The sequence below is a fragment of the Callospermophilus lateralis genome, chromosome 6 (genome assembly GCF_048772815.1).
Source record: "Callospermophilus lateralis isolate mCalLat2 chromosome 6, mCalLat2.hap1, whole genome shotgun sequence".
NCBI lineage: Eukaryota > Metazoa > Chordata > Mammalia > Rodentia > Sciuridae > Callospermophilus > Callospermophilus lateralis.
Window position 1 is genome coordinate 4239374 of NC_135310.1, and position 19976 is coordinate 4259349.

Below are 19976 nucleotides of genomic sequence, written 5' to 3' on the forward strand. Positions count from 1 at the left end.
CATATTTCACCCACAGCTTCTCATTTAGGCAATTATTGGATGCCTGCTGTGTTCTTTACTTTTTATATACATGATATCATATTTCAAATTATATAGAAAGATACAGGACCAAGAATAACCAAGTTACTCCTTGAAAAAAAGACACACAGACTGGATTTATCCTATTATGTACTGATACTTGTTGTAAATGATGTCACATTTTACAGATGTACTGAAGTAGGAATCAGTGAACACACAAATAGAAAATAAAACAAAGTCTAAAACAGATCCATGCTAAACATCACAGCTGCCATTTCATACAAGTGGAAAAAATAATTGATACACTGCACACACACACACACACACACACACACACACACACACATACAAAACCAGTCAGTTATCCAAGAACGAAATGGAAAGCAGGTCCCCATCTCCAAGATGAACAAAAATTCATTCCATATGGTCAGAGAAATTTGAAAACAGTCTTCAGTTTTCTGAATGGTTCTTATCATTAGTCTATGCATTTAAAGATGTTAGTAATACAAAATCCCGAGATGAGGGAATACAGAAAATTTCCATTATTTTTTTTAACTGTGCCAGAAATCTATAAAACTTTCAAAATAAGAAGTCTTATAAACAGGTAGTGCCAGCAATATCTGACTCCTGTCCAATTAAATTCTATATTAATTATAAATTTAAATGTGAATATGTTTTCAACATGATATAGGATAATTTTAACCTTTTGTACTTGGAACAACTTTCTGAAGTGAGACAATAAATATTAAACATAAAAGTTTATCAATCCAACTACAATATAAATTATATTCTCTTTAGATATCTTATTTATTTCATTGCCACAGTCTTCACAATAATTTTGAGAAACAGAGGATAAAAGGTCAGTAGCAGCTAAGGGTGAACATGCACCAAGATCTGGAAATCAGATATAAGCTCAGGTCTACCTGATTCCAAACTCCTTGCTTTTTTCCCTTCCCTAAAGGATATTTTAAAAAATAATGCAATCAACCTATAAGCTTGAAAAACACATGGATAATATAATGCATATGCACAGATAAATAAAAGAAATATTTCATCTTTAAAATAAATTTAAAAATGAAGAAAATCAGTCTATAATAACATAATATGCATTTTGTTATATAAATGATCAGAGACAAATTATATTTGATGAAATAGTGAAGTGTATCAAAAGAGATAATGACAGTTGCATGCTTGTGCTCACTTAAATTTATGAAAAGACAACTTTTAATTGATTATAGTCCACATTTTTTAGCTTTAAAAGTTCAAAATGAGGCATAAATAATAATGTTTTTATATATAAATGGCATGGTGTACATTACAGGAACAGATTGCTGCTAGTGCCTTCCGTGTTAGATAACACAGGTACCACGGGAGGTGTGGCTGTTGGTATTAGGATTTTCTGAAACTTGTGAACAACTTTTGGTAAATATCTGAATCAAAGGGTAAGATTCACTCAACTTCCATGATATAATCATATTTTGGATAAATCAAGATGTAATGCTACATATGTACTTTAATATGCATATCATATAATATAAATATAATTATAACGTAATAATATAAAGTTCCAGTAAAATGCTTCATGTTTCCACAAAACACTAGGTTCTAGGCTCAGACACTCTTCTTCTGTAAGAATGTTAGAAGGACGTTTGACTGTTCTGTGGGCTGGATGGAGCACAGCCCTACTACGCGGGCCTGTATATGTCAAGGCCTCCAGTGGACTCAGAGATGGCCACCCAGGGACACCACAGATAAGGCAGGTGTTTCCAGTAGCTGTGGTCACCCTCTGGGAACCACTTGCTGACTCAGGAGGCCTGGAAGTTTCCTTTAACAGAAACAGCAGAATAGCCATTCCTTCTGTTTGTTGGTGGTCTTCCATGAGACCCTCCCCCCCCCCCCCCCCCCCCCCCCCCCCCCCCGGCAGCCATCTCTACTCTTCAGAGGAAGCAGCTGAGAGTGTCTAGAGCTGCCCCTAGTCAAGCCCACGCACATAGCTAGGTGGGCAGTCTAATGTGACAACTGGTGGGCAGGGTCACCTTCCGAGCCACGGGGGTTGAGTGTGTCTTGTGTGTACACAGCCGTGCAGTGCGTCTCTCTAGGCTCTGCCCCTTGGGTCCCATGACAGTGAGCTTTTTCCCCCTGTGTCTCGAAGCACAGCCAGGAGTCCAGGACCCCTGCCTTGGAGATGTGCATCAGGCATTTATTGAAGTCTGTGTGATAAATGAAGGAGCTTTGTTCACTGTTAAAAGTGACCATCTGCTACCAAGTGCTGATTTAGCAACACTGGAGAAAACCTAACAGGGTTACGGTGAAGGTGGCAAGGACAGAGAGCAGCCACCAGCATCGGAGCCCCACGGGGACATGAAGGAAGTCTCTGCAAGGACCAAGAGGCCAGCACACTCCCAGGAGAGCCGTGGGCTTTCAGGGCTTGAGCCAGCAAAGTAGGAAGCACAGGAGGATCCAGCAGCACTCCTTGGAGCATGGGATCACAGGAGGTGGGAGGTGGTGGCCATGCTGGGGACACCCAAGCGCTGGCACACTCAGCCCTCCCTTCTGGGGCAAACAGCTCTGATATAAAGAGACAAAATGTTTGACGGGAGTCCGCTCACCTTCTCCTGGCCACAATTAAAGAACCCGCTTGCTCTGCAGTCCTCAGCATGGAGATGCCGCTGGTCAGAAACTGCACACCAAGGCTGTTGGGACAGGCTTAAGGGGCCTGAGGAAAGGTGATATGGTGGGCAGAATAATGCCCCCCATGTCCACATCAGAGTCCCCGGCCCGTTGAATATGTGTCACATGGCCAAAGGGAATGAATTTTGCAGATGGAACTAAATCTGCCAGTCAGCTAACCCTGGGACGGAGGATGATCCTGACTCATCACCCTGGGCCCAGGGCAGGTCCGGTGAGGGAAGGGAGGGGCTGCAGCTGCAGAGAGCCTCAGGCCAACAAGGCCACCTGCCTCTCTCAGCTGGAAAAATGTGGGTGGATTAAGCACCAGAGGTCCAGAAGGACTTGCAGACCTGGATTTGGGCCCAGGAGACCACTTCAGACTTTTCACTCTAGATGGAGTAGCTGTGCTGTTTGTGATCCCTCCTTACAGCAACAAGGTGCACCTGACACAGGGGGTGCCTTTTTGGTTTTTTGCATGATAGGAGCAGAGCAGCAGGGACCTGGTGGTGAGAGGGAGAGGCTCCTGACTGCATCTGCATGGTACATTCAGTCCTGCCTAAATCTGAGCCTCTCCCAATTTAGAGTCAATAGTGACTGTTCTAACAAGTTCTTCCAGTGTGCTTGTGAGGAGACATTATGATTGGTGCCCAGGTAAATTGATTCTTGCCTAAGTGTGAGGGATTTTGTATCAGGCATTGCATTTTACATGTAAAATGTAGTGATTTTGAGACAGAAAGATCTGAAGAATATTGCATTTAGCAAGCCTCAGAGACTAGCCGCAGGGAGCTCCTTTGACTCCTTCATCCACTTACTGAACGTGTTTGAGGGACTGTGCTCAGCAAGGGGATGATGCAATCAGAAGCAAAGCCAGTTTGTGTTCTCAGGAAGTTAATCATCCAGAGAGAGAGAGGATCCCATGGGTGATTCAAATGCAGCATAGTGGACATTCCCTGTAGGCACGGAGGGAAGGAAGGGAGCAGGAGGGCGGTGACAGTCCAGTGGGGAGGTTGGCCAGGGAGCACTGTGAGGCTGGCTCCCTCGTTGCCCCTGGCACACTCTGGCTGCCTTATTACGCCCTTTTAATTGCTGCCTGGTCTGTCTTCCCTGGTTGCTTTTTCATCTTATGATTTATTTTTCTTGAGTTCCCTACCGCTAGCTGGGGGCTGACGGTTTATCTCCCCCCTCCCCAAACCCCAATGTGGAGGTCTTCAGAGGTAACTCCTTTGGGAATGGACCAGGCCATGAGGGTGGAGTCCTTGTGAACGAGATCAGTGTCCAGACAAAGGCCGAGCTAGAGAGCCAGTTCGCCCTCCTCCCTGTGAGCCCACAGTAAGAAGGCACCATCCGGGGAGGGCACCTTCACCAAAGGCAGAACCTGCCGGTGCCTTATGTTTGCAGTTCCACCTCTAGAACTGCTGGCCCTTGGTAACCCCCGGGTCTGTGGTATGTTCCAGCAGCCAGTGAGGACCAGCGCAAACCCACTGCAGGTTGATCCCTTCCTGGGTGAGCATTGAGTGAGTGAGCAAGGTGACCACTGAGTGAGTGGAGGAGCAAGCCCACCCACAGGTCTGGTGACCTTCGAGATGGTGGGTTTAGGACATAAGTACACGGTGGGTGGGCTGGGTCAGGAGAGTCCAGATGGAACAAGGCACAGCGTTTGGCTTGGATTCCAGTTCCAGAGACATCTTTACCAACATTCTTATACACACATTAGTTTCTCTTTAGTGTCCAAGAGCAACTTGCACATGAACTGTCCTTTTTCTCCAGGTGCACAGCAGCTCACTCAGGTGACTTAGGACCATAGACCTCAACATCATGGCTCCCAGAAATACACTGTGGAAAAGGAGCCCAGCTCTGTCCCTGGACTCACAGATGCCCAGCTACCTGGTCCCCCTTGCCTCTGGTGGTCCACTCGCTGTCTTACTTCCCTCCCTTCTTTCCTTGGTTCAAGTTAGCTCTGGCCCATGCTACAATCTCTGCAGGAAACAGAATCTAATAGCAAACTATGAGCATGCTTGTTCTCAGGGACCCCGGCCCCCGAGCAACAGGAACCAGATCCATCCCATGCATTCCCACCAGTTTCTGAAATCCACTGGCCCTGCTCTGTTTTGAATGCTTGCTTGGCTTGATTTTCCTTATGCATCTGACTTCCAATCCTTCCTTGGTGTTGTCCCATCCTCTAGCTTCTCTTCTTCACGGGGAAATTAGAGAAGAAAGCACTTCTCAGGATGGCTGGGAGTACTGTCACCCTGGTCCCTGCATTAGGGCTAACCAGAGAGAGACAACCAGGAGTCGGTGCAGTCTTGAGAATGTCATGACCAAGCCATAGGAAGGCTTTCCCTTCCAATCAAAGACCTGAAAGACTTTTTGCTTAAATATTCAAGGGACAAAGTTATTAAATTGAGTTTTTGGTAGTAACATACTGTGGGCACTAATGAGCTTTTTTGATGTAACCTAATTTTAAGAGGTACATTAGAAGGTTTAACAAGGTAACTTTTGAAATGTTAAGCAATAATTTGCATTTATATGTGGTTCTTAAAATATAATTTTTGCATATATTTTATAGGAAAAAAAAAGGAATTTCTTCAGTTTGGGAATTTTATTAGGATCTTGACGTTAGTATTCATCTGATTTCCATATACCCAAACAACATAGTGTAATTATCTCTTGGACTTTCTTATTTATAATATTAGCCACTGGTCTACAGATTTGCAGAATCATCCTTCCCAGAATTATAAAAATGTAATTTTCTGCCTCACTAGTTATTTTCATATAAACACTTGAGAATATTCAGAGGTTATATTGGGTCTGCCTATTGATAGCACAACAGAATTTTCTAGAAACAACATTAAAACACAAAGTTCTAGCATTTTTACCGCATTTTATAAGTGCCTTCTGAGCTAAGTGGTGGATGTTGTGGTGTAGGTTTGGATTCATATATTGTTATATTTGATTATATACAAATGTATTTTTATGTAAATTTCCATTGATTGGTATTTTTATGTAAATTTCCATTGATTGGTATTTTTATGTAAATTTCCATTGATTGGTATTTTTATGGAGGCAGTGGGGAGATTTCAGGTGGGGGTGGTGGTGATTGCATTGACCCCTGTTTCCATAGGAAAACGTAAAGGCTGATGAAAGAAGTAAGCCTCCCTCTGAAGAGAAGGGAAGCCCATACCTCACCTGCCTGGTCACATGTGCCCTATTTGGCACAGACTGAACCTAGCAAGGTGGTGTCATGGGGAGCCCAGAGGATGTGAATATGGGGTCTAAATATCTAGGTAAGGCATTCAAGCTTCACTGAAGAAACACCAACAATATCCCATAAAACTCACGAAATGTGTGATGTAAATTTTGAAATACATCATTATTACATTCTTGAAGAATAATATAAAATTATTAAGATTGCAAACCACAAACTCTCCCGTGGAAGCCTTGAAGGTGCTGTGTTCATTTCCCATGCTGCAGTCCTCCCCCTCCCCCTTTCCACAGTGCAAGGGGGATGTTGAACTCAATGACATGCTTCAGCACTGAAGTTCTCTGGAACTATGGTTTTAAACCAACTACAAAGTGATGCTCTTTTTCTTTTTCCTTTCAGACAACAAAAGATATAGGAATTGGAAAAATATATTACAGAAATTCCATCGTCCAACATTCTTGAGAAACTAGGCTTGTATCAAGGCAAAGTTTTTAAAGACAAGTAATCTTTTTTTATCTTTTTTTTTTTTTTACTTTAAGACTTGAATCTGTCTTGATGTGACCTTTTGCTTCTTAAGAAGTTTTATCAGAGTCTCTTACACATGAAACCTAATAGCAAATGGCAAGAGAAGATCAATAATGAGGAGGTCCTGAAACAACGAAGCTGGGCATCTTGTACCAGCTTGTCTCAGGGTGATTGACAGCATGACACTTGATCCATGTGAGCGTCATCAAATGAAGGAAGGTCAGCTCAGGAAGGGTGAGTGGAAAAGACGGCAGGTGACACATGGAATCTCGTCTTCAGGCAGAGCTGTAGCATCAGATTCATGTCATTGTACCAGGCAGCACTGTGAGAGGGTGAGATCCATTCTGGACAAGAAAAGCAGAGGGGGTCTTTACAGACGAGGCTGCCACCATGTTCCCAACAGTGCGTGTCTGATGTGCTGCTGGAAGTGACGTTTTGGAGAGCGCCCAGTGAAGAAAAGGTTCTTTGAGATGACAGCATTTGGATTGTTGCTAATACAGGGGACACTTAATGTCACGGCCACCTATTTGATAAAAATAACTTGTTCATTAAATAATTAGAATTGATCTTTCAGTATCTTAGCACTGATGATCTGTGGTTAGATAAACATTTAAAACAAGGAGAATGAGCTGAAGATAAGCAAAGAATAAGCACAGGCCAGAGAGCAGGTTCCATGAATTTCACTGTCAGAAGAGTCCTTAAGGTAGAAGGTAGACCTGTGGTACCATGGAAATAAGGCTAAAATAAGATTTTGCTTACTCCACAATATTTCAGAAAATTGGTAACATTTTTTGTGCGTGCAAGGCCTCAAACAACAGGCCCCTTTGGCACATCTATCCTACCATCCATAGTACTGGAAATGCATCATTCCTCAGCCACACGCTCCTGGAGTCAGAGCTGTGATAAGCGGGCTAGAGCCTGGTTACACACCCATCAGCATCAAACCACTTGGAAATGCCACAAAACTCAGATTCTTCCTTTTATGCCATACTTTGCAGCACATGCTTCATGCAAGATTGTGCTGGGCACTGGCCATCTGGGGCTGGAAAATGTCAGTTCCTGCCCGGAGGCTAATGAGGCAGTGCCACCAGCCATTGCTCAGTGCTGCGCTGAGGGAGGAGGTCAAAGAACACAGGGTAAGACTTTATATAGGACCTGTGTCGTGGCTTATGCCTAATGCTCAAGGACCCAAGAGGAGGAAAGTGTCCCTCCGTTTGAGAAGAGGATGGTGCGGAGTCTTCTGCGGGGGCATGTGGGAGTGGAGCCTTAGAAAGCCCACCACCTGGGGACGTTGCTCAGAGCTGGTTGGGAGAAGCCCCGGAGGGAGGACAGCTGAGGAGGGCCAGGTCAGCCTGGGAAGCCCGAGTGTTCAAGTGCTGCTTTCCAAACGCTTTGGTATCAGAATCTTTATATTCATAACAGGTATTGGGAACACCAAGAGGCTTCTGGTTTGGGGACTTACGTTTACCCACAATACCTTGATTAGAAATTAAAGCAAATATTTAAAAAATATATTTATTAATATATTTTAAAATAACAATAATTACTGCATTTCTGGTAACATAAACAACATCATTTATGAAAAAAATGCTTTATTTTTCAAAATAACAAAGCAGTCAGAAGAGTGGCATGGTTTTCCTTTGGAAATCTACCATTATCTGGCACTGTGGAGGGCAGAGGGCTCTCCTGCATTCCATCCGTGGAGTTGAAATTTATAAGGAAAATTGGTCTCATACAGATATGTAGCAGGAAAAGGGTTGGGTATTTTAGTAGACTTTTGGATAATTGTGGATGTTCTTTAATATTCCACCCAAGCTCAACAAATGGGGGCTTCTCAGAGTCCAACTGCAATGTATAAAATCTCAAACAACATCCATAAGATTCTGGCTTATTTTCTTAAATTTTTGTATTTTGTTTTGTACTTTGGATGGATCATTTGGCCTTGTATAATTGTCATCATTTGGAAATTCCTCATTTATTGAGATATACCAATTATTTAGAAAATCATTATATGATGTTTTTAATAATCACATTTGTTAAATATCACCACATGCATTATCAGAAAAATCTGAAATACTGAGAAATAGTTGCAATCATTTGAATCGATACTCACTTTTCAAAACCCTAAATAGGTGACCATGGATTGAAATCATGAGTCAAAATAAGATTTTCCTCTTTTTACGTTGTTTATCTCAGGTGTTTTTCACAAGCATAGAAAGCTGACTAACATTGAGGCATTGGGCAGAAGTGTAGGGTGAACCTCAGTTGGAACCTAGACCACCTGCGTACCTCACATGTGCCTAGAGTATTTTGACATCACCGATGCCTTTCAAGTGGTGAATTCAGGATGTTTTTTTAGGTAAACTGTATGAAAGTGTTATCATTTTGTCATCTTTGTTAAGGTCTATAAACAAGTCAGATTGGCACCTGTTATTTTGCCAGAGAAATGTTAGAGTCTGTAAACAAGTCTGGATGGCGCCTGGCCAAATGCCAGAGGGAGTGGTTTGTGAAGTAACAAAAGCGAGCCATTAAGTGTGGAGATTCCTGATTGGTTGACTGCTGTATCTATTTTATGCTAATTAGATAAGCTGTGTAAAATGTATAAATATCCCTCAGATCCTACAATAAACGGCTCCCATTCCTGCTGCATCAACGTACACAAGTCATTTGTCACCCCCCCCCCTTATTTTGCCCAGCCAGCAGGGCTGCGGCAATCTATGACCCAATTTATCCCATAGATGTTTTTTGTAGCCCATACAGCTTACAACATACAATCCTTTAAATTATACAGCAACATGTAAACATCAACAAATATATATAATAAATAATATATAATAAATTATATATATGTGTGTGTGTGTGTGTGTGTGTGTGTGTGTGTATATATATCTCCAGGATCAATGACTTACGAATGTTTTCACCTTAAATAAATAATAAATTTGGGAGGAAATACATATGTTTAATCTGATTACACAATAATACAGGTAGATTGAAACCACATGGACCTAATTATTTTTGTACAATTTCTGTATATTTATGAATGAGCTAAAAATAAATTTAATTTAGAATGGGATTAAAAACAAATATAACAATATAACTAGACTTGTGACTTCTTTAAAAATTCACAATGCTTAATTTTTGAATTTATTTATAATAGATAAAAAGTCACAGATCATAACTGATCAGTCTAACAATGTGTCCAGGACTGTGGTCATCCTCACCTGTTGGATTCCTGTTGGCCAGCGCCAGTTTTATCCATCATGTTGGAGAGGAGGGATCCTCTGGGTGAGAAAGGATAGTTACTTTGTTCTTCCCAAGGAGCAAGTTTTGGTACTATGTAACAGTGAAATTTGGGGCCGATTGAAGACCTTTAGTTCACTTATAGTGATGGGGAGTTTCCACTGGTTTTCATCCTTCTACCAGGGTCTCTGTTCCGTGATTATGATGTCTAATTCTAGTAAAAAAAAAAAAAAAAAAAAAAAGGTGAGAAGAAAACAATCCCGTTCCTTGGCGACCAAACCTGTTGTCTGGAAGCTGGAGTCCTGGGGTTAGGGAAGGGGTTGTCTGTCCTGCTTCCCTACACCGCTGAGTGCCCCCAGGTTAGCACAGGTGGAGAACAGAGGCATCCAGGGCCGGCGACAGTTCTGGGCTGAGACGTCCTAGGACTTGGTCAGCACAGGAGGAAGTCTCTGGGAGGCTGGACACGCGGCCAGCCCACTGTCTGCAGCTGAGTCGTGAGTTCCACAGCGACCTTCCCAGGACCAGGAGTGCGCACATCAGCTTCGCTACCAGCCAGGGCGCTCAGGCCGGCCCTCGGCCGTTGGTGCCCACGCTTGTGCCGAGGTCCTCCTTTTTTCGGATGCCAGCGTTTCACCTGGGCGGGTCTACGGTCAGTCCGAACTACCCCCCCTGTCTCGGGTCTGGTCCTGGTTCGCTGCAGGACCCACATGGGAGTCAGGCTCCAGGGGCACGTGGTCTATCTCCCCAGTGGCTTCCTGGCAACCCCCTAAGGCGAGTTCCTCCAGGATGCACTCATCTCTGAGGGTCCGTGGCACCCAGAGGGCAGCTTTCTGCATAACCGCCTCCTGTCTCCATTCCTGCAGCTGCCTGTCCTCAGAGAGCCGGGCGGAGACTGCACAAGGCGGGCTTCGGGAGCCCCTCTGGAGGTCTGCCTGGAAAGTTCCACACCGCAGGGTGGAGGCAGCAAGCAGGAGGTACCTGCTGTCCTCACCCGCAGCTATCCAGGGAGACAGCCCATGGACACAGGCTCCGGAAACGTTTTGTTTTGAAATCTTGCTCTCAAGGTAAGCGTGCTGTCGTCCTCTTCAGCTGGGCTTTCCTCGCAGGTTTGACGGGCGCTTCCTGAGTCGTGAGCACCTTTGCTGTTACAGTGACCAGGCCTGATCAGGATGACGTCAGCGCCAGGGCACCTGCTTCTGAGCGGGCAGGACCTGTCAATCACAGTGCTCCTGTGTGACGGCCGTGGCAGGGCTGCCCTGGGGTGCCCTCCTGTTCACAGCTCACAGTAGCAAGGGGTTTTCTTCAAATGCTTCGTGTGAATCTAGATATAAGTATATTTTTCAAAAGAATATATGAGAAATCCAGCAAGAAAATAAGTTTTGTTGTTGTTTTTTTTTAACTTGAGATTTCTTGGCATGAGTTGCTGACTGAGGTACTAGAAATTAAAAAGCTAAGTTTGAAGATCATTAGGAAATTAGCAGTGTGGATAAAAGGCAAGTTACAAAGTGGGAAGAGTATTTAAAATATGACAGCAAATGATTAATGCTTTTATTATTTGAAAATCCTCAGGAAATTAGTGAGAAAAAGACAATGACTCCATTAAAATTGGCAAAAACACGTAAGTGATTCACAGATTACCATTATGAAGTCCAACTTGTAAACAACCTCAGAAATTCAAATACAAACAAAACTAGGAGGCGTGTTTCATCTTTGGAGTTGGCGATGGTAAAGAGGGAAACGCAGTGTTGGTACAGACACCCTCTGCTGCAAAGCTGCCAAATCAGAAAAAGAAAGGTGGGAGATCTCACCTGGGCAGCATGAGTGACAACGCTCAGAACATGCCGACCCTCTGACCCATCAGGCTCATGCTAGAAACGCAGAACTTGGGCTGCCTCTGTCTTCCTCTTTAACAGAACGTGGTGACCCGGATTGACAACCCAGAATGCACCCATCTTTCCTTCTGCCACGGTCTCTGTAGGCCAGACCAGCAGAGTCTGCAGAACAGGGCAGCCCTGAGCCGGGAGAGTCAGCAGGGGTGGAGCCTTCACTTCCCACTGCTCAGACTGAGGACTGTGACCATGCCCTGCTGGCTCCCAGTGGTGCTGGTAGGAGTGCTGCTGTGTGGGTGTGGAATGTCCCCAAGGCAGGTGTTAGAGCTTAGTCACCGGCCTGGTGCTATCTGCAGGTGGTGGAGCCTTGACACATGGGTTACGGGGAGGTCTTCTGGTCTCTGGGGGGCATGTGCTTAAAGAGGATTGTGGGAACCTAGCACTTCTGTCTCTCTTTGCCTCCCATCCTCCCTTTGCTCCAACAGATGCTCCTGCCATGATGTGTTGCTTTGTCCCAGGTCCAGAAGCAATGGGCCAACCAACCATGGATTTAAACTGCCAAAACTGAGCCAAAATAAACCTTTCTTCTCTTTAAGCTGATTTTGTCAGCTGTTTTGTTATAGTAACAGAAAGATGTGGACACATGTATGGATATTACCCAGAACAGGTATGGGCTCCTGCCATCACAGGAAAACAAACATTTGTTGGTTTAACACTGACATCCTGGGTGGTTATAACTCAGAAGAAGCGAGCCAACTGCTACTGAAACATGAAATTGGAGAGATAAATCAGTGTTTCTCCTGCTCCTGATGCTCATTATTGCTTAGGGTAGAACCTTACACAGAAACTGACCCAAGTCCTCCTACAAATTTTGACTAAGATACCAGATACCTATACGTACATGAAACCCTGAAATTTGTTGTGGTTTGCTTTACAAAAATGAACTAGGCTACACAAAATATTTTTGTATCATTATTCTCTCCTTAATTGTTTTAATGGGGATTTATCCTTGCAAGCTTTATTATATGAATGCATCTCTCTTTCTTTATATAAACATATACAAGTCTACATATAAAAACATATATATAGATATTATAAAGATATATAAATTTTTACATATAAAGAAATTTATATAATATATTTTTATATAAATTTATTAATTTGTATGGAAGTAAACAAATACATTGATGTATTTTTATATGTAAAGATCTATTTTAAAAGATCTATCTTTATACATATAGATGGATAAATCTATTTATATCTCCATGTTGTTTATTCTTTAACCTCCTCAAATAAAACCGCGAGGAACCTCCCTGTGCCCTGGTACTTTGATTTCCATGGGTTAAGCTGAGCCGTGGGAAATCATTGTCAAAACTTATGTACATGTTTTCCCTCCTGATTTTGTCAGAGGTTGCAGGTTATTTCTTGAGACTGGTCACATTGTTTCCCACTTTCATCAGTAATGTCAGAAACTATCCTGCACCACATGTCCACTGGGGACACAGCACTCAGTGCTTCCATCCGAGAGGGGGTGACGTGCTCCTGTAACTCCGGTCCCGTTGGTCTGACCACTGGTGGTGGGGTCTGTTCCTGGGTTTCACGGCCTCTGTGCTGCACTTCTGTTGCTCATTATGTTGAGGTTTCTCTTCATTATTTGTCCTCTTTTTGCAAATTCGTAGTGGCTATTTTATATCATAACCACATATTGCCACCTGCATTGTGTTTCCAGCTCACATATTCGCCTATTTGCATTTTGCTATATAAAGGTTTACATTTTTTGGTACTTCAATGTGCCAATTTTTCTCTTGATTGTGTGGGCGTCCAGCCTGGGTTAAAAGAGAGTGTGTTGACCCCTCTTTGTCCTGGTGCATCTTCGGTAGCCACCACCTCTTGTGAGTTCTCTTTCCATCGTGCATCACCTCTGATGCACCCAGTCTGACTTGGCGAATGACCTACGACACGTGTGAATGTGCAGCCCCTGTGCTGTCCTCCAGAGAGTCAGCTGTGGCTGTTCCGTTCATTTAGTAATCCATTGACTTTTTATTGAATCATGCTAATGCCTGTGTCTATGCCTGACACCCACTTCTGCTGCACTGATTTATCGCTCCAATTTCATGTTTCAGTAACAGTTGGCTAGCTTACTCTGAGTTATAAACACCCCAGAAATGTCAGTGTTTTAAACCAACAAGTGTTTGTTGCTCATTCTGCACGTCTGATGCAGCTATTTCGAGATGCCTGGGGAAAGAGCGTCTATTCAGATCTGTTCCTCGCATCTTGCAGCAGAGAAAGAGGAAGGGGGAGCCACTCACTCCTCCCTCTGCCTGGAGATGCCCCGGGGTTCAAGTTTGTATTTCACTGGCCAGAGACGGTCACGTGGTCACAGTCCTTCAAGGAATGTTCTGAAGACGCAGGGTAATGTGGCCGACCATCTGATCTCTACTGAGTTCAACACCACACTGCTTGGACCAGGACCTGTGACGCTGTGGATGGGTGTGTGTCAGCAGACCAACCTCCTGGACGTCAGTCTCTTCAAATACCACACATACTGCAGGTTTTACTGTTGATATCTTTCTGGAAATCCAAACACTATTTTGTCCTCTCTTTTCCTTTCATCTATTTCCTTATCATTTCACGTTTCCACCTCTTTATCCTCTGTGCTGCGTGACAGATCATTTTTTGGGGGTTATTTTCCTATTCATTATTTTTTTCCCTGCTATGTGTATTATTTCAATCATAACCCTTAAAACTTTTATTTCATTTAAAGATTTTTCATTTGCGAGCATTCTAGTCTACTAAGGCATTTTGTAATAGCTACTCATGTTAATAGTATTGTAGTAATATTAATAGTATTTTAATACTATTATTTTATAATAAGTACTACATTTTTAAATTTAAAAATGTCTATCTCTTTAACCAGTGTAATATAGTTCCTGTAACATATGGGTGTGATAGCGATAGTTACCACATGGAATGATCTTTAATCTATTTTTAAGTTTTTCCCTTATTCTTCACGTCTTGATTCCTTGTATGTTTTATATTTTGTTATTAGGTGTTTTCTTGAGATATTACTTGCGGAGATTACTCCAGGCATATGATGAATGTGTTATCTTATGGTAGCATTTTGATTTGTCTTTCGGGGCATCTTGAATTGGGATCACTTTAAATTAAATCTATGGCTGTGGTATTTTGGACCCATATTTGAAAACCAGGAGCCAAGTGTACAGGGCCGTAGCACAACCAAGAAGCTGGAGAAGGGGGAGAAGGGACAGAGATTAACCCTCACAGAGGTCCAGCTGCCTGTGGCCCACCTTCAGTTAGGTATCTCACTGGAATCTCCTTTCTGATGGACTCTTCCTTATGCCCAGGGAGGTCAGAAAAACAGGAGTTCAGGGGGCTTCGGGGACTGGAAGGGGAATTGGCTGGGCCAGTCATCCCTCAGGTCACAGTTGGACACTTATCTAGACAGATAAGTGGACTCACACACACACACACACACACACACACATACACACACACGCACACACACACACATACACACACACGCACACACGCACACATACACATACACACACAGTGCGCACACACATACTATCTGAGTGTACTAAGAAGCTGATGAAGAGCTTACTTTTGAAAATTCTAACTTTAATAAGGAATAAGTACCATTCTTTAGTTTTATGTCTGAGAGCTCCCGGCATTCCGTGACTACAGAGGTGAAAACCCCTGTCTTTATTGGCTGAGGTGACAAGACAGAGTTCAGAGCTGGAAGAACAGGCAGAATTTGAAGGGGTGCGTCTTAGAGGTGGAAGACCAGGGGGCCTGATGGCACCCACAGTGTGCACACAGACTCTACTTGTGTACTTTGCTGGTAACACCTCACTGTGGGTGCCCCGGGGGGACCTCAGGTCCCAGATGCAGAAGCCACTTCTAGAGGTTCTCAGAGTGGAGTGGAGGTGACCTGCTGCTCACCGCGAGAGAGATCTTCCATTAATCCCAGCATATTAACTGCTCGTAGAACAACAACAACAACAACAAAAATGCTCAAAATAATGTATGTAAGTTCAGAGTTCTAGTATTTTATTTAAATGCACAGTGTCAAGTGAAAATTACTGAATATCCAAAGAGCAGGAAGTGCCCCCCTTCTTACAATAAAAGGCAGTGAGCGACATCTGCAGGTGTGGATTTGGTAGAATAAAGTCATCCATGTAGCTGTTATGAATATGGTCAAAGAATAAAGCGCCTGCTGGAGGGACCCGGAGGGGGATTTTAATAGAGAAGTGGAGGCCTGGAAGGGGAAATCTGCGGAGCATTGTGCAATAGTTTAAATGAAAATTCCACTAAATGCACTCAGCAGAAGACTGAGATGATGGCAGGAAGACAGAACTTAAAGAGAAATTGACAGGCATCACCCAATCTCAAAAACAGAGGAGGCACAAAGAGAAATGGGTCTCCGAGCCTGTGTCACTGAGTCCAGGTGTTGACATGAATGTCCCTGGAGTTTCAGGAAGAGAAGAGAAGGGGCAGAAATACACCTGAAGAAACGATGACCAGAACTTTCCCCAGATGCGGTGAGAACCATCCACAGAGATCCATGAAACCTGGCCAACCCCCAGCAGGAAAAACAGAAGAGCTCACGTCGGCACGCCACAGCCTGACCCTCAACACCAGAAACAGAGGAGACTGTGGAAACAGGGGAAATTGCATAAAGAGAAGCAAAGCTAAGACCATTCCTTGTTTTAGCCAGCTGTGTTGCTGCTGAGACATGAAGACCTGACAAGAACAACGGTCGAGGAGGAGAAGTTCATCTGGGCTCTCACGGGTTAGAGGTCTCAGTCCACAGACAGCAGGCTCCATTCCTCAGGGCTCAGGGTGAGGCAGGACATCATGGCAGGAGAGGGTGGCAGAGGGAAGCAGCTCACATGACGATCAGGACAGAGAGAGAGAGAGAGAGAGAGAGAGAGAGACTCCACTTGCCAGATACAAAGCATGTACCCCAAATGTGTGGCCCCAGGGACCCACCTCCTCCAACCACACCTGCCTTCAGTTACCACTGAGTTAATCATGTGAGGGGAGTAAATCTTTGATTGGCTCTCACAACCCAGACGTTTCTCCTCTAAATCTCCTTGCAATGTCTCACATGTGAGCTTTTGGGGGAGCCCTAATATCTAAACATAACACTCCTGAATTGTTTTGAGGAAAAGTGGAAGCTCAGAAATGCTGGAACAGGGTATTCAAACCATTGAAAAAGTAAAAACAAAATTCTCCCAATTATCAACTCTATCTGTATCTAAACTCTCTTTTAAAATGATGTGCAAAATGTGCTCTCTGGTATCAGATAAACAAAAATCAAGAGTATTTGTCTGCAGTAGACTTGGTCTGTAAGAAGTGTTAAATGATGTTCTGTAAGCTTATCCAAGATTGTAGATCAGACCTTTGGGAAGAAACAGAGAGCAAATGGAGGGGTGAATACAGGAGCAAACTCAGCAACTTGGTACACACACACACACACACACACACACACACACACACATACACACAGTGTGAGTGTTAGTTGGCAGAAGGCAGGAATTGGCCTGTCTTTGATTAAAATAAGTGATTTGCACAGCCCTGGAGGCAAGGGCTTGGGAGTGGTGTGTGAGAAGGAGCTGATATTGTCCAGGGATCCAGGTGATCCCAGGGGGCTCTGCCATTGTGGTTAGTTGTGTGGAAACACTGTGCCCTTGTCACTAGCAGGGTCTGATGGCTTGAAGTGTCCTCTCCATTGGTTTGTTGAGGTCCATTCCCTAGCATATCAAAATGGGACTCTGTCTTGCGTCAGGCCCTTCAAGAGGTGTATAATCTGAAATGAAATCACAGATAGGCTCCAAATTAATCTGTTTTTCTTGCAAAGACATAGAAGACACTACTCAGGGTTGCATCATCAGGATGGTTTTGAGTCCTGTCTCCAGGTTATGATGAGGTTTTCCAGTGCTTAGCTGAGGGAGAGAAACCTACAGAGCTTGTTTTGTTCTCTCTGCAAGGACTTTGGGGAGCCCGGCCTCATTCCGTCTGGCTGCACTGTGGCTCTCTGCTCAGGAGAGAGCTGCCCAGCCTAGTCTCCTGTCCTGCAGAGCTATTTCCCCCTCCTGGCAATCCAGAGCCACACAGTTGAAATCTCATTTGCATGTTTCGTTCTTTCGGACACAAATCCATCTTGAAATTGTGATTAAAATAGATTCGTGAAAAATTCAAAACGAGGCAAAGGAACTCTCAGCATTACAATATAAGAAATTATTTAGAATCTTGTGACTCTTCAAAGTGTATGAGAAATATCAACTTTTTGTTTTATTTTGATCAGAAGTGAAAAATTATGAATGAAAGAGCAATGGAAAAGCATTTTAGAAGTCAAGAAGACAACCTCAAAGGATGGCAAAACTGGCGGGGGGAGGGCGTGGGAATTGGAGGAGTAATTCCATGAGCTGGTAGGGAACTGCCGGAGGCCACTCACGCAGGAAAAAGTGCTCTGTGGAGCTGGTTCCAATGCCAGGACCTCTAAATTGTGGATTTAACAAAACCCACAAATAACAAATACATTGAAAGAAACCAAATGATATTTTTAGTCTTAGGATTAATGAAATGTATTTAAATAACAAATAAATATTATCTAGTGTTTACCATTGGTAGTTAATTGCATTATTCGAGAAAAATATAGAAGAAATGTGTATTATGCTTCTTGTAACGTGCCGAAACAACACAAGGCATTTTAGGTATAGCATCAAATATTACAATAAAACATAATATGAAGATATAAAGCCTTAAGAGCCTGTGACTTTTTCTTTTGCTCAAATGTTGATTTGCATCATTGTGGCCGTTGAAGCCTCCTTTAGAAATAGCATGCTACATATGGACTCATAGGACAAAAAGGAAAAAACATCAACAATGTTGCTTGTAAGACAGTTTTCATGCCAAGATGACATGCATGTGCAAAGAATTTCAGTAGGTGTAATACACGTCCATTTAAATAAATGGTATTGATTTCTACTTACTGTAATCTGGAAGCCCAAGGATCATCGACATTCTCTCTATTGGCTTTTTTTTTTCCTCAAAATCTGTTCTAGGAGATAGCAATTTGTTATGACAACCTGTTCTATTCATCAGGACTAGAAAGAATCAGACATTTGTCAATATGCATTCTGAGCAGCGTACCTCTGGTGCAAGTGGCATACTGTGGATGGAAATTAGTCTGCAAAATCAGCTACTTGATTTTGATTGTACACTAAGTACAAGGCAGCATTTGCACCTATTTTATAGAAATCACAAAGTGCAAGAAGGAATTCGCTCTTTACTGTATGCGTGCTTACTCTGCATCCATTTCCTTGAATACATTATATGCTGGGCTGTACTTTGGGAGGCATAAAATGTAAATAGCAATAAAATGCATGCACATAAATTCAAACAATCCTACCTTAATGATAATGAGTTGCTGAATTTTACTGGTTACAAGTCGTATGAGTCAAAATAGTCGACCTTTATTCTGTAACAACAAACAATGAATTAAACACAAAACCAGTGTGCTCTCAGAGAGATAGCCTTTTCTATACCTGTGGGAGTCCTCAGACTGTCCCCCTGGGTAGCTGGCTCTTCTCGGCTGTCTCCATCCAGACTTACTGATGGGCACCTTTGCACCAGTTAGTTGTATCCTTGAACCTTAGGAATAGCCAGCTGGAGAGTGAGCAGTTAATAGTGCATCTACCTGCCAGGGACACTGCCCTTCTCAGGCCTCATCTGCCAGGACTGTCTCAGGCACCTACTCTTAAGGGATGAAAGAGTAAACATCCCACACCCCCATGCGGAGGAGGGCTAGATTGCGGTGAACAGCAGGAGCCTAATTTCTTTTCTGCTCTTTCAAATTCTTCTGTCAAGTTCGTCAACAATCTTGCTGCGAGGCTTCCAGTGCCATAACAAAATATTAGTTAGCTAATAGGCAGGTTTTCTAAGAGCCTGGCCCTCTGCTCCACACTGTAGATACAATGGCCCTTAAGAAATGCAGACCCACAGGACAGAACCCACCACCTTTGGCATAGAGAACGTCCACTGACAAACTGGGGTGGAGACTCTGGACATGCGCAATGACGTGTTTGCTAAAAATACCTTCAGTCATGAAACTTAGGACTTCTTGAAACATGTCTCAAGCATTAGGGAAATGGTCACACACATAATTGATTTTATTTGTTTTTGATTGGTCCATTCTATTTGTACTTAGAGAAAGATATAAACATTTCTTTCCTTTTAAAAAATATGACTATTTTTTCAAGTCACAAAGGATTGCATACAAAAGAATAGAAATCAACTATATCCCAGGCATGAACATTCCTAATGCATTATTTATTTAAGGTATTTTAATTCCTATTTTAAATAAATTTAAATTCCTATTTTTTCCTAGTACACACTTCCTGAACTGTGGGCTTCAATGTTGGAATAATCAATGAAGAATGGTCTCCACGTGGGTTAGCATT